This window comes from Lycium ferocissimum, chromosome 11 (assembly GCF_029784015.1).
Source record: "Lycium ferocissimum isolate CSIRO_LF1 chromosome 11, AGI_CSIRO_Lferr_CH_V1, whole genome shotgun sequence".
NCBI classification, from domain to species: Eukaryota; Viridiplantae; Streptophyta; class Magnoliopsida; order Solanales; family Solanaceae; genus Lycium; species Lycium ferocissimum.
Window position 1 is genome coordinate 61,176,299 of NC_081352.1, and position 12,282 is coordinate 61,188,580.

Genomic DNA, 12,282 nt, shown 5'->3' on the forward strand with positions numbered 1-12,282 from the left:
GGAAGAGGTTACCTTGGCGTGGAAGGATGATGGAAAGACAGAATAGTCATTCTAGGGCTTGAGAATGTGAGGAAGTGTCACGCCCCAACTAGGGGAACGTGTGGGTACCTACCATTTTCCACCTCGATAGGTGAACCCGTCCCTTATTCAAAACCAAAAAATACTTAAAATAAATCCCATCACCCAGAATTGCATAATAATAAGTCTAACATAAATAGATAAATACAATAAGTGCGTAAGATACATCAAAATCTGGTCTGAATAGTACAAGAGCAACTACATAATGTCTAGGAATTACAAGTCTCAAATATCCATAAATAACTGCCTAAATGATAGAATATAAAGACACGAACAGATAGAGCCTAATTCGGATTTAAATCAAAACCCCCAAATTTGGGTATGAACCCTAATTCTTCAATCCTTAAATTAATCACCAATAATGGAAGAAATAAGCTTAACAACAAGGAATTCATCAAATTCTATGGTTATACTAGTCAATTCCACCATCAATTTCCATTTTAGAAGTCTAAACCCATTTCAAGAAATTTATCACAAGACTCATCTTCTCTATTTTGTGTCACGACCCGCCTACGGGGCCATGACGGGTACCCGGAGCTGACTACCGAGCACCACTCATGCTAATCATCATACTCATCTTAAATGCATTTATTATTCTCAACACAACTAGGCATAAGGAAGCCTTTATCACTTCCAAAACATATCTACAATCATATGCATAAGGCCCTCGGGCTATCAAAATAATATATAAATACACAATATGATCATCGTGGGACATCTACTACCAACACATACATATCTATGAGCCTCTACTAGAGTACTAGACATAAGGACGGGATAGGACTCCGTCGTGCCCAAATATATATACACAAAAGAATATACCACAAATAGCACCTCCGAAATAATGGAGTGCTCCTGTAAGTCCGCTGATCAGCTCCTATGAACCTGGGTCACCTCCCTGTCTACCTGTGGGCATGAACACAGCGTCCATAAAAGAAAGGACGTCAGTACGATAAATGTACTGAGTATGTAAGGCATGAATAATACTAACATAATAAAGAGATCATAAAACATGAGATGAGGATATAACATGCTTAACCTTTAAAAGAAAACACATGTCGTACATATCACATATACCGTCATCATTAACCCACGTCTGAGTAACCATCGCACGCCGCCCACTAGTGGTGTCATGTCCGACCCTCTCGGCACGGTGTAATCATAAGCAGCCCGCATTAGCGGCGACATGTCCGGCCATTTAGGCACGGTGAAATCGTATGCAGCCCGCCTTCGCAGTGACAAGTTCGGCCTTCTAGGCACGGTGGAATCGTACGAAGGTGACATGTCCGGCCTTCTAGGCACGGTGGAATCTCGTCATCATACACATCTCGTAAAGCATGCATAAGAACTTAAAGACATACTATAACTCTATCGGGGTGACGTAAGGTCGAGAATCCTCGATTCCATTATGGAGTAACCATAATCATCATAACTCACCTTGAAGGAACTAGCATTATAAGGTGGGTCTAGCAACAATGAATAACATCAAAGAATCATACAAAGAACATTAGCTTCGTGGAAATGTCATATCATAAGCTTTTGGATCTCTAGGCTCAGACTCATCATTATCGTTATCATGCTCGTGACATATCTCTAATCTTTATCACATAGGAAGCTCTTTAAAAACATCGACTCATATTTTTCGGAATGTAAGAAAGTCATTGAATAATAAAGTAAGTCATGTAATAGGAATCATGCCTTAGAAATAAAGGGACTAGCCTTGCATACCTTTACGTTTTGCTAACTTTATCACTTGAACGCTTCCCTCCAATATTCACGTTTCTACATTCAAGAGAGTTCGTACTAAAATTAGATAATCGAAAACATACTAAGCTTAAGCTAGAGCTAACGAAAATTGGGTAACATCTCCTTTATTGCGATGACTTCTTCCACGTAATAAGCAACTCCCAAAATCAATAACAACACCCACAATATTTTAATCAATAGCTTCATCAAGCTACACATTATTAAATCCCCAACATTCCCTATCAAAACCCTTCATAACTCTAGCTATGGCACCATACCGTATCCACCCTCATACAAGACCTCTATAACATCTTTAATACTATTCATAGCAAGGTTATACTCATTACATATCAAGAACTATGATTCAATAATATTACTAATTTCATATTTGCACTCCATATTCTCCTCCCTTCTTTAATCCAAATCTTTTAACCTCCCAATACTTTTAATTACAGGAAATAAACATAAAACTCACCTTAATCACCTAGGAATAAGCCTTGAGTCAATTCTACTCCATTAGAATGAAATCCCCCACTTGTATACCAAAGAAATTCTTACTCTTCACAAACCCTAATAGGCTTCTTAGTATATGAATCTCTTAATCTTGCTTTTGATTTTTGGTTTCTTGGTATAGATTTGTAGTAGAAATAGAGGGAGGGTTTTAGAGGGTTCTAGAGAGATATAGGATCTGTTTTTGGGAAAATAATGAAATAAAAATGTGGGATCTTATATTTATAACCAGGGCTGGAAAGTTCCAGATCCGCGGGTCGACGAACAGGGTCGACGATCGTCGACGTGTCGACGGTCCGTCGAACTGCCACCTGAAATGTCTGATTGCAGAACCTCATCGACGGTGCCAGACGACGGCTCGTCGACGTGTCGACATTCATCCTTTGGGCCGTCGACGCTGACTGGTTTCAGCAGTTTTTTTGAACTTCTCCGTTTTGCTCCGATTCGATTCGTTTCACTTCTAATTCCCTCGTAATGTCAAGAATGCATACTTATACTCCTGTACACATACAAAGTAAAATATCTCATGTCCAAAGCTCTAGTGTGGATTACCGAACCGAAGGTACACACCACCAATAAGCCAAAAATCTCCTTGCCACAAAACGGGAGGTGTAACATTCTTCCTCCCTTTAAAAACATTCATCCTCGAATGTTAAGTTCTCGAAAATCCTACAGAAATTTTGCCAGAGTTTCCCATGTAATGTGGCGCTACCATCCTATCACAACAGTCCATAATAACATTGCCTCACAGGGCCATAACACAATAGCAAGAAATTATGGTCACACACGACCAAAAGCATAAAGAGAAAGCATACATACCTCATAATATTGATGTCTCATCTTAGATCTCTTCCGGGGGTTGAAATAAGTGCGGATACTTGGACTTTATTTTTTCTTTTGTTTCCCAAGTCATTTCCTCTCGATTATTGTTCCGCCACAAGGCCTTAACTGAGGCTACCTCATTGTTTCTAAGTTTTCGTACTTGCCTATTTACTATGGCTATAGGCACCTTTTCATAGGCCAACTTTTCTGTAACTTGAATTTCATTAACTGGCACGATTCTAGATGGATCTCCAACACATTTCCGGAGCATTGACACATGAAAGACTGGGTGGACTGATTCAAGCTCTGGAGGTAAATCCAGTTCATAAGCTACTTGGCCTATCTTGCGGACAATCTTATAAGGTCCAATGTATCGAGGACTTAACTTTTCCTTCTTACCAAACTTTTCCTTCTTACCAAATCTCATCACGCCTTTCATCGGTGATACCTTCAAGAATACCCAATCATCAACTTGGAATTGTAAGTCTCGTCGACGGTTGTCCGCATAAGATTTCTAACGACTTTGGGCTGTCAATAGTCGATCTCGGATAAGCTTGACCGTTTCCACCGCTTGCTGAATCAACTCAGGGCCTATTAGCTGTACCTCTCCTACTTCAAACCACCCAATTGGGAATCTACACTTTCTCCCATATAAAGCTTCATACGGGGCCATTTGAATATTGTTATGATAGCTGTTGTTGTATGTGAACTCAATAAGAGGTAAGTGGTCATCCTAACTACTGCCGAAATCTAGCACACATGCTCGTAACATATCTTCCAAGGTCTGAATAGTGCGTTCGGCTTGCCCATCAGTTTGTGGATGAAACGCTGTGCTAAGCCTTACCTGAGTACCCAAACCTTCTTGAAAGGACTTCCAGAATTTAGCTGTAAATTGTGCTCCTCTGTCCATAATAATGGACACCGGGACGCCATGAAGTCGCACAATCTCTTTAAGATACAACCTTGCATAATCTTCTGCCGAATATGTGGTTCTGACTGGAAGAAAATGGGCTGATTTCGTGAGTCTGTCCACGATCACCCATATGGAATCATACTTGCTTCGGGAATGAGGCAACCCTATAATAAAATCCACGTTGATCACTTCCCATTTCCAGGTTGGGATTTCCATGACTTGTAACAGTCCTTCTGGCTTTTGATGCTCAATTTTCACTTGTTGGCAATTTGGACATTGAGTTACAAATTCTGCTATGTCTTTCTTCATTCCATCCCACTAATACATTAGCTTGAGATCGTGATACATCTTTACCGCTCCTGGGTGAATAGAATACAGAGAGTAATGAGCTTCTGCTCGAACCCGACGATGCAGTCCCGCAACATTTGGAACACATAGCCTGTCTCGGTATCTAAGAACTCCATCTGTAGAAACTTCAAATGGCGACTTCTCTTTCTCATGAAATGTATCTTTATGGTGACTCAACTGAAGGTCTTTATATTGGCGCTGTCTCACCTCCATATCTAAGGATGAAACAGTCGGGTTGTGGATACCCAGTCCTGCATTGCCTGAGTCAATTAGGTGAACTCACAAGCTGGCTTGTTGGTGGAGCTCACGGATTAATTCTTTCTTTCCCGGAGGAACCTCACATAGAATACGCATTGATTTGCGGCTAAGTGCATCGGCCACTACATTCGCCTTTCCGGGGTGGTATAAAATACTCACATCATAATCCTTCAGTAGTTCTAACCACCGCCTCTGCCGAAGATTCAACTCCTTCTGCTTGAAAATATATTGGAGACTCTTATGATCCGTATAAATATCAACATGTACGCCATACAAATAGTGTCTCCACATCTTTAGTGCATGAATAACCGCGGCCAATTCAAGATCATGGGTCAGATAGTTCTTTTCATGCTTTCGCAGCTGCCGGGAAGCATAGGCAATGACTTTGCCGTGCTGCATCAATACACAGCCTAACCCAACACCAGAGGCATCACAATACACAACATAACCATCTGGCCCTTCTGGGAGTGTCAAGACTGGGGCTGAAGTTAATCTATACTTCAGTTTCTGGAAACTGCATTCACAAGCATCAATCCATTGAAACTTTGCTGATTTCTGAGTTAGCTTCGTCAGTGGTGCTGAAATACCGGAAAACCCTTCCATAAATCTTCTATAACAACCCGCCAATCCCAGAAAACTACGGACTTCTGTAGGTGTTTTAGTCCTCGGCCAAGTCTTCACTGCCTCAATTTTTTTGGTATAACCTCGAATGCCATCAGCTGAAATAACATGGCCCAGAAAAGTCACAGAATTCAGCCAAAACCCGCATTTTAAAAATTTTGCATACAATTCTCGAGTCCGAAGAATTGGAAGGACAATACGTAAATGGTCTGCATGCTCTGCTTCTGTCCATGAGTATACTCGAATATCATCAATGAACACGATCACTGATGTGTCGGACATTTATCGCACATTCGAGGCCTTTTTACGAGAAGTTTTACTTGTTTTTAAGCAAGTCGGTGTCTATTTAATGTGTTTTTAGTATTTTTCAGGTAACGGAACAGATTCGGAATGAAAACAGTTAAAAGTGCAGAAGTGGTCGTAAACTCAGTTTACGGACCGTATTCTTAAACACGGGCCGTATTCCATGGGCGTATTAAAGAATAAGAAGAACCAGAAAGGCAGGCTGAGGAAATGGTGATTTACGAACAACTTTTACGGACCGTGTTCCACTTTTACGGTCCGTATTTCAAAGCGTATTTAACCATGCGAGCATCTGGTAGAAAGTCGAAGTTTTTGAAGTTGAAAGACGTCTGGGCAGTTTACGAACCGTAAACCAATTTACGGTCCGTTTCTCAAGAGATTGAAGTTGCTCGAGACAGGAAGGAAGGCCTGGTCGTAAACTGGTTTACGGTCCGTATTTCACTTTACGGACCGTATTTCGTATCGACAGGGACCAAAGTGCAAATCTGCAACTTTCACCTTTTCAGAACCTATAAATAGTCATTGTAGGGTTTTAATAGTCATCAGTTATTATATTTTTGTCTCTTGACTTAGAACATTAAATACTCTCTAGTTTTTGAAGGTTCAAACATCAATTCAAGTATTATCAATTCCTCTTTTCTTCCAAAGTAAGTAATTATGAATTCTTCAATTCCTTATTTCTTGTTCTTTGTCATGAGTAGCTAAATTCCCTTACTAGGGTTGTGAACCCAATGATGGGTGTTGTGTGATTGGGTTGTGATTGATATACACATAATGGATTATTAGGGTTTATTTATTCTTCATTCTTCATTCTTCATTCATAATTAATGGTTACAAACATTGATTAAAGCCATAAACCTTGATTTATTTGGAAAAATAATTAGGGTTGGTAAGAATAAATAACAAGGACTCAAAGATTTAAACTTTGTTTAATAAATTCACTTAGGAATAAGAAGAATTTACTTGGCATGATTAATCGTTCTTCATAGTTACTTTCTTATATTTGGGAAAATCATAGAAAGAGATAATCTTTATTTATTGAAAAATAGTAGAGATTCATATAGAGATTAAGTGAATTCATATAATGATTCATTAGAAGTATATCAAGATCAATACCCATGATCATACACTCTATCTAACGGGGACACAAGCTTAGTTTCTTTTACCATAAATTTTCACCAAAGCAATTAGATAGCAATTAGTCATAGAAAAACTAACTATTACCAAAATCATTGGATTAAGACATTAGACCTAAACTTAGCATCCTACGACTTTAGTAACCTTTTCACACCATATTCCTTATGGGATTCGACCACAACCTTGTTGGGTTACTATATTTGACAACGTCCGCGTTATACCATTAATAGGTGTAATTTGAGCGTATCAAATTTTGGCGCCGTTGCCGAGGAATACGGTTTTGAAATTACTAAATAGTGTTTGCTTTATTTAAGCTCACGGCCATGGCTGTTCTTGAAGAGGATTATGATCTTGATCAAAAAATATATTTTCCAAGGTATTCCAACAGATTGAAGGTCATAGAAACGTGGATTAATTGTTTGGGGGTAGCAAGAATATTTGTAATTAAATTCACCAAATTTCAGCAAACTAAGGAGCCAAGTTGTTAAGGTAAGATTCAATCCTTTCCTACATGTTTTAGAATGAGTTTGGACGTGTTGTAAATTTGTAGATGTGAATTGGATGTATGAAATTATGTATGTTGATGTTGGAATGTTGTTGAAGCTGTGAAGGGGGCTGTTAGTGTTAGAATTGGTGAATTAATTTTAAGTAACATTTTGGTTGTTGTTGTTATGGATTATGTGATGAGAATGAAGGAATTAAATGGTTAAAGTTGAAGTTGTATTTGTTTTGTGGGCTGTTGTAGAACTTGTGATGATATTAATGTAGTTTTCTTGCATATGAGTGAATGATGTTGTTGTCATGTGTGGGCTGGTATAATTCATGAATTTGGATGAAAAGAGTATATGAGATAACGTATAAGAAGCGTATGTGGTTTGCTTGGTGTATTCGTAGGTGTTCGTAAGGTTATCGGGCATCTTTACGTTGTTAGTTAGGGGCTGTTTTGATATGTTGTTGTTGTTCTTGTTGAGCTTGGAAGATTAAGTATGACTAAGGTTATACATTATGTTATTATATTGGTTGGGCTGTTATAGGGTTGTTTAGATGAAAATATTATGACTATGGATCATTAAGAATGACTTGAATATGTCGTAGTCGTATGTGGATTATTATCGAGTGTTGTAAATGTGGGCTGTTTGGAATGTTGTGCGGGCTGTCTCGGGACATTCTTGTATCTTGTCTTGATTAGTCTCAATATCGTACTTGAACGTGTGGTTATTGATGTTGACTTGATTGTCTTATAGTTGGCTTGAATATAAGGGAAATGCTGCCTAATTTTCTAGAAATGAGCTACTAACGTTGGAATATGTTTTGAACCTTCCCGTGGCTTAACCATAGTTCTTGATGTCTTAATATAGGTTGAGACACTACGGGCAGCGTATACGTATTGTATTACGAATTAGCGTTGAAGGTATGTAAAGCTATCCCTTCTTTCTTTTGGCATGTCTTAGAGATAAGTGATGTATGAAATGAGCTTTAGGGTAATTCCATTCATAAATTCCGAGTGTGATTCATGATTCTTATTCACTTCTTGATGTTAAAACTCTTAAAGTAGTTGAGCTACTGCCCTCGAGCCTTCTATATGTCGGATAGTAGTCGGATGTATAAGCTCCTATTCCTAAAGGTTCTACGATGACTAATGTCTCTGATTCCATAAGTTATTTCACTTTATTTTGATACATGTCTATGATTCCTGAGGCTCTGTTTGATATAGTTCATAATGACATCCAAAGAGTACTTAACATGACTATCGTCTTGATACTCGAGTGTTAGTTAGTCTACTTATCTATTGAGTCTCAGATGATGATTTAGTTGCATATGGTTACTCACTACTCTGCTCGTGCATACTGTTATTATATCTTTCACCGAGTCCCGGGCCGGGTATGTATTCGTGCATAGTTTCACTGCATTGTTCACCGAGTCCCTTACTATAGGGCCGGGTACGGTATGTATATATGATGATATGATGATATGATGATGTGATGATGGCACCGAGTCCCATGATGGGCCGGGTATGATATACATGTATATGACAGATTCACCGAGTCCATAATGGGCCGGATATGGTATATGATATAGGCATGCATGATTTTATTTCATAAGACACAGGTACAGTGATTCCTCGATTATCATACTTGTCTCCTGGAATCTCTACTTCAGTTATGATCTTTCTTATTGTATTTCATGCTTTATATACTCGACATATCTCGTACCGACCCCTTTCGGGGGCCGCGTTTCATGCCCGCAGTACGTATATCCGTTTTGGTGATCCTCCAGCTTAGGACTTCTACTCAGCTGTTTTGGAGTGCTCCGTTGTTCCGGAGCCTAGACTTTTGGCATAGATCTTCTGATATATGTATATGTTTATTCAGGGGTACGGCGGGGCCCTGTCCCGTCATATGTCACGGTTGATACTCTTAGAGGTCTGTAGACATATGTGTGGGTTGTATATAGATGTTGTTCAGTTGTGTCTATATGACTTATTTTGGGACGTTCCCGTACGTAGTGGCAGCCTTGTCGGCTTGCGTATATGTTTGGGGATGTTCCCGTACGGTGTGACAGCCTTGTCGGCTCGTGTATAATATCTTTTGATTAGTTGTGACTCCTCAGGAGACAGGTTACCATGATATATGTATGTGACGTTTTGAGATGACGTATGTTTTCACAAAGTTTCTATATGATGTCCAGCTTCAGTTTGATTATGTCTAATGGATATGTATACGAGTGTCCAGCTCGGGCACTAGTCACAGCCTACGGGGTTGGGTCGTGACAAATGTTAATTTTTCTTTTGTTTGTTTTTTATTACATATAGGGTAATGGTTGTTTTGGTGCAGGAATATATTGCGTAAAAACATTGCTGAATAGCAGGTAAGTTACGTAGTAAGAGATTGTTTCACAACATTGCAAAATACGCCTGCAGTTTACGGACCGTATTTCACAATACGGCTCAAAAAATTGGGCATATTTAACAATGTCACAAAACAGTAAGCGCTGTAATGCAACATGAAAGTTTACGACCATGGAAGATGGACCGTATTATGAAATACGGTCCATAAATCTGATCGTAATCTTTCATGAGACAATACAGTGTACTGCCCACATCGAACATCTCTAAATACGGACCGTAAATCCCTTTACGGACCGTATTTAGAACAAAAAAAAAACGCTTTAAATATAAACAGGGTAGCCATTTAAAACATGGGTAGAGAGCCAGCAGTTATAACCTTTCCACTTCATACCACACGATCCACACCACATAACTCCCTAACTTCATAACTCCCTTCCTCCTATCACAAACCCACGATCTCCCACAAAAAAAAACCCATCATATTCTATTTTCTAGACTCTATAAATACACAACTTCACACTCTCAAACACTCCACTCTCACAAAACTCGAAATCTCTCTGCCCTAGGTTGAAAATTGGTTGTTATTGAAGTTGTTCTCTCAAAGTCCTTCAAGTTATCATCTGTTGGTTCATCATAAAAAGGTATGACTGACACTCTCCACTCTTATTTTACAGCATTGAGTTTGAATTTGGTGGTAAGTGTTGATTAGGCTAGGTTTTGTGAAATTAAGTGTTTGCTTACCTTGGTTAATGATCTTGTGTGGAGATAACAATGTTAAATTCTTTTAATTCTCTTGGGAAGTTGTTAATAAAACCCAAATGGGTTGGAGGGCATTCCATACCTTAAAATTCAAAATTTGAAGTTTTGGTCTGCCCACCAATAGCTTGACTCTTGAGGGATTAATGAAAAATTGGTAGAAAATTGGGTGAAGTTTGAGTAACCTAATCCCCAAAACAATGTGAAACCAAGATGTGTAACGAAATCCAGAAATCAAAACATGTTCTATGTCTGTGATGCGAAAAACGATCACACTTTATGGACCGCATTTCAGTTTACGGTCCGTCTTTAAGCATTTCACTGAGGGACAGAAAGTTCTCCAAGATAATGAGCAGTTTACGATCTCGCTTTTACGGATCGTATTTCAATTTACGGTCCGTCTTTTCATTTTACGGTCACATGAATACGCTTTATGCACGCTAGTTTGTTCTTATTTTTGATCGGATGTTCCATGGTAGCTAATATGATGTGTCTTTTGCAAGAATGGGTCAGAAAAAGAGTTCAAGGAAAGCGGGGGCCAAAAGCAAAGGCACAAAAAAGAAAGTGCGCTCGAATTTTAATTTGATAGATGAACCCTCCAATTCAGAAGGGGAAAAATCAAGATCCGAGTGCGCAGAAGTTATACCGCCACCAAAGGTCAGAGGGGCCCCCACGCAAGGCACATCGGCAAGGCCATCTATGCCCCCCAACTATGACCCCATCCACATCTGCGTCGGAAGCCTCCCAGTCTGAAGAGGGGGATTCTGCCGCGGAAGTATCAAGCAGGGGGGCTGCCAACCAAACAGCACAGGAGAGTGGCTCAGCAGGGCCAAGTGATGGTAATGCTCCGGATGATGGTACGCCACCAGAGGGTCGTAAACTGGCCGTCCGGACCAAACGGCTGGAGGAAGAAAAACTTCGATTCTCGGTCAAAGGGTCAAAGAAATTGTATGACCAATGGATGGCTGGGACAGAAACTTGGGGACAACTGCAGAGGAAAATATTTGAGGAGCGGCGACTGATTTTCGATGGTATCTCGGCTCATCCACAGCTGGACGATACCATCAAAATGTACAAGCTGGATGTTTTCACTCATGAACTGGGAGACTATGCTCCGCACATTGTGAGGGAATTCTATGCATCATATGGGGCTGTGTTGATATCGATGAAGAAGCCGAATCGCGCTTGGCATGAGATACCCATTTTGGAGAATGTGACAGTCCAAAACTCACTTGTCGATATCTCATAAGCCATCAACAAAGTCCTATTCGGTAATGATTTTGTGGCGCCTATTGATCTGAGCCTGTTCCTAGACAAACGAGACAGGAAAGACAAGAAATCTGTGAGGGAATGGACTGCTGCGATTATCACATCTAAGCCACATAAGCAAAAATGGACTAATGATGAGAGAGTCAAGATTGCTAAAAGTTATTTGTCCACGGAAGCTAAGTTTTGGTGGACGTTGCTTCGGTACAGGATCACTCCAACCCAGGCAGATAATACCCTCTCCACCAACAGTGGCGCCACTATTGCCTCGTTAATGTCAAAGTATCCGATGAATATTGGGGAGCTCATTGCTGAGGAGCTGCATGTGCGGGCACACAAGCCCAACCAGAACATGGTATTTCCGTGTCTTATCACGGAATTGTGTAGACGGGCAAGGATATTTCAGCTTCCAGAATGGGACGGCACCATCACAGCTGCTCGTATGGGAGATTGGAGGAAGAATAAGGTAAAGGGCAAGAAGGACCAAGAGGCAGATCAGTCCGGTGATGACGACGACACTCAGTTAGAGTTGAGTCCGAGCCATGCTTATGGGACTGACCCAATAGAGTCCGAGATTGGTACTGCTGCTACTGAGACTGATGCTCCCACTACAGGTGTCCAAGATACTGTAGATACACCAGTTTTTGCAGACAAGATAGGTGTTTCTGAGGCAAGG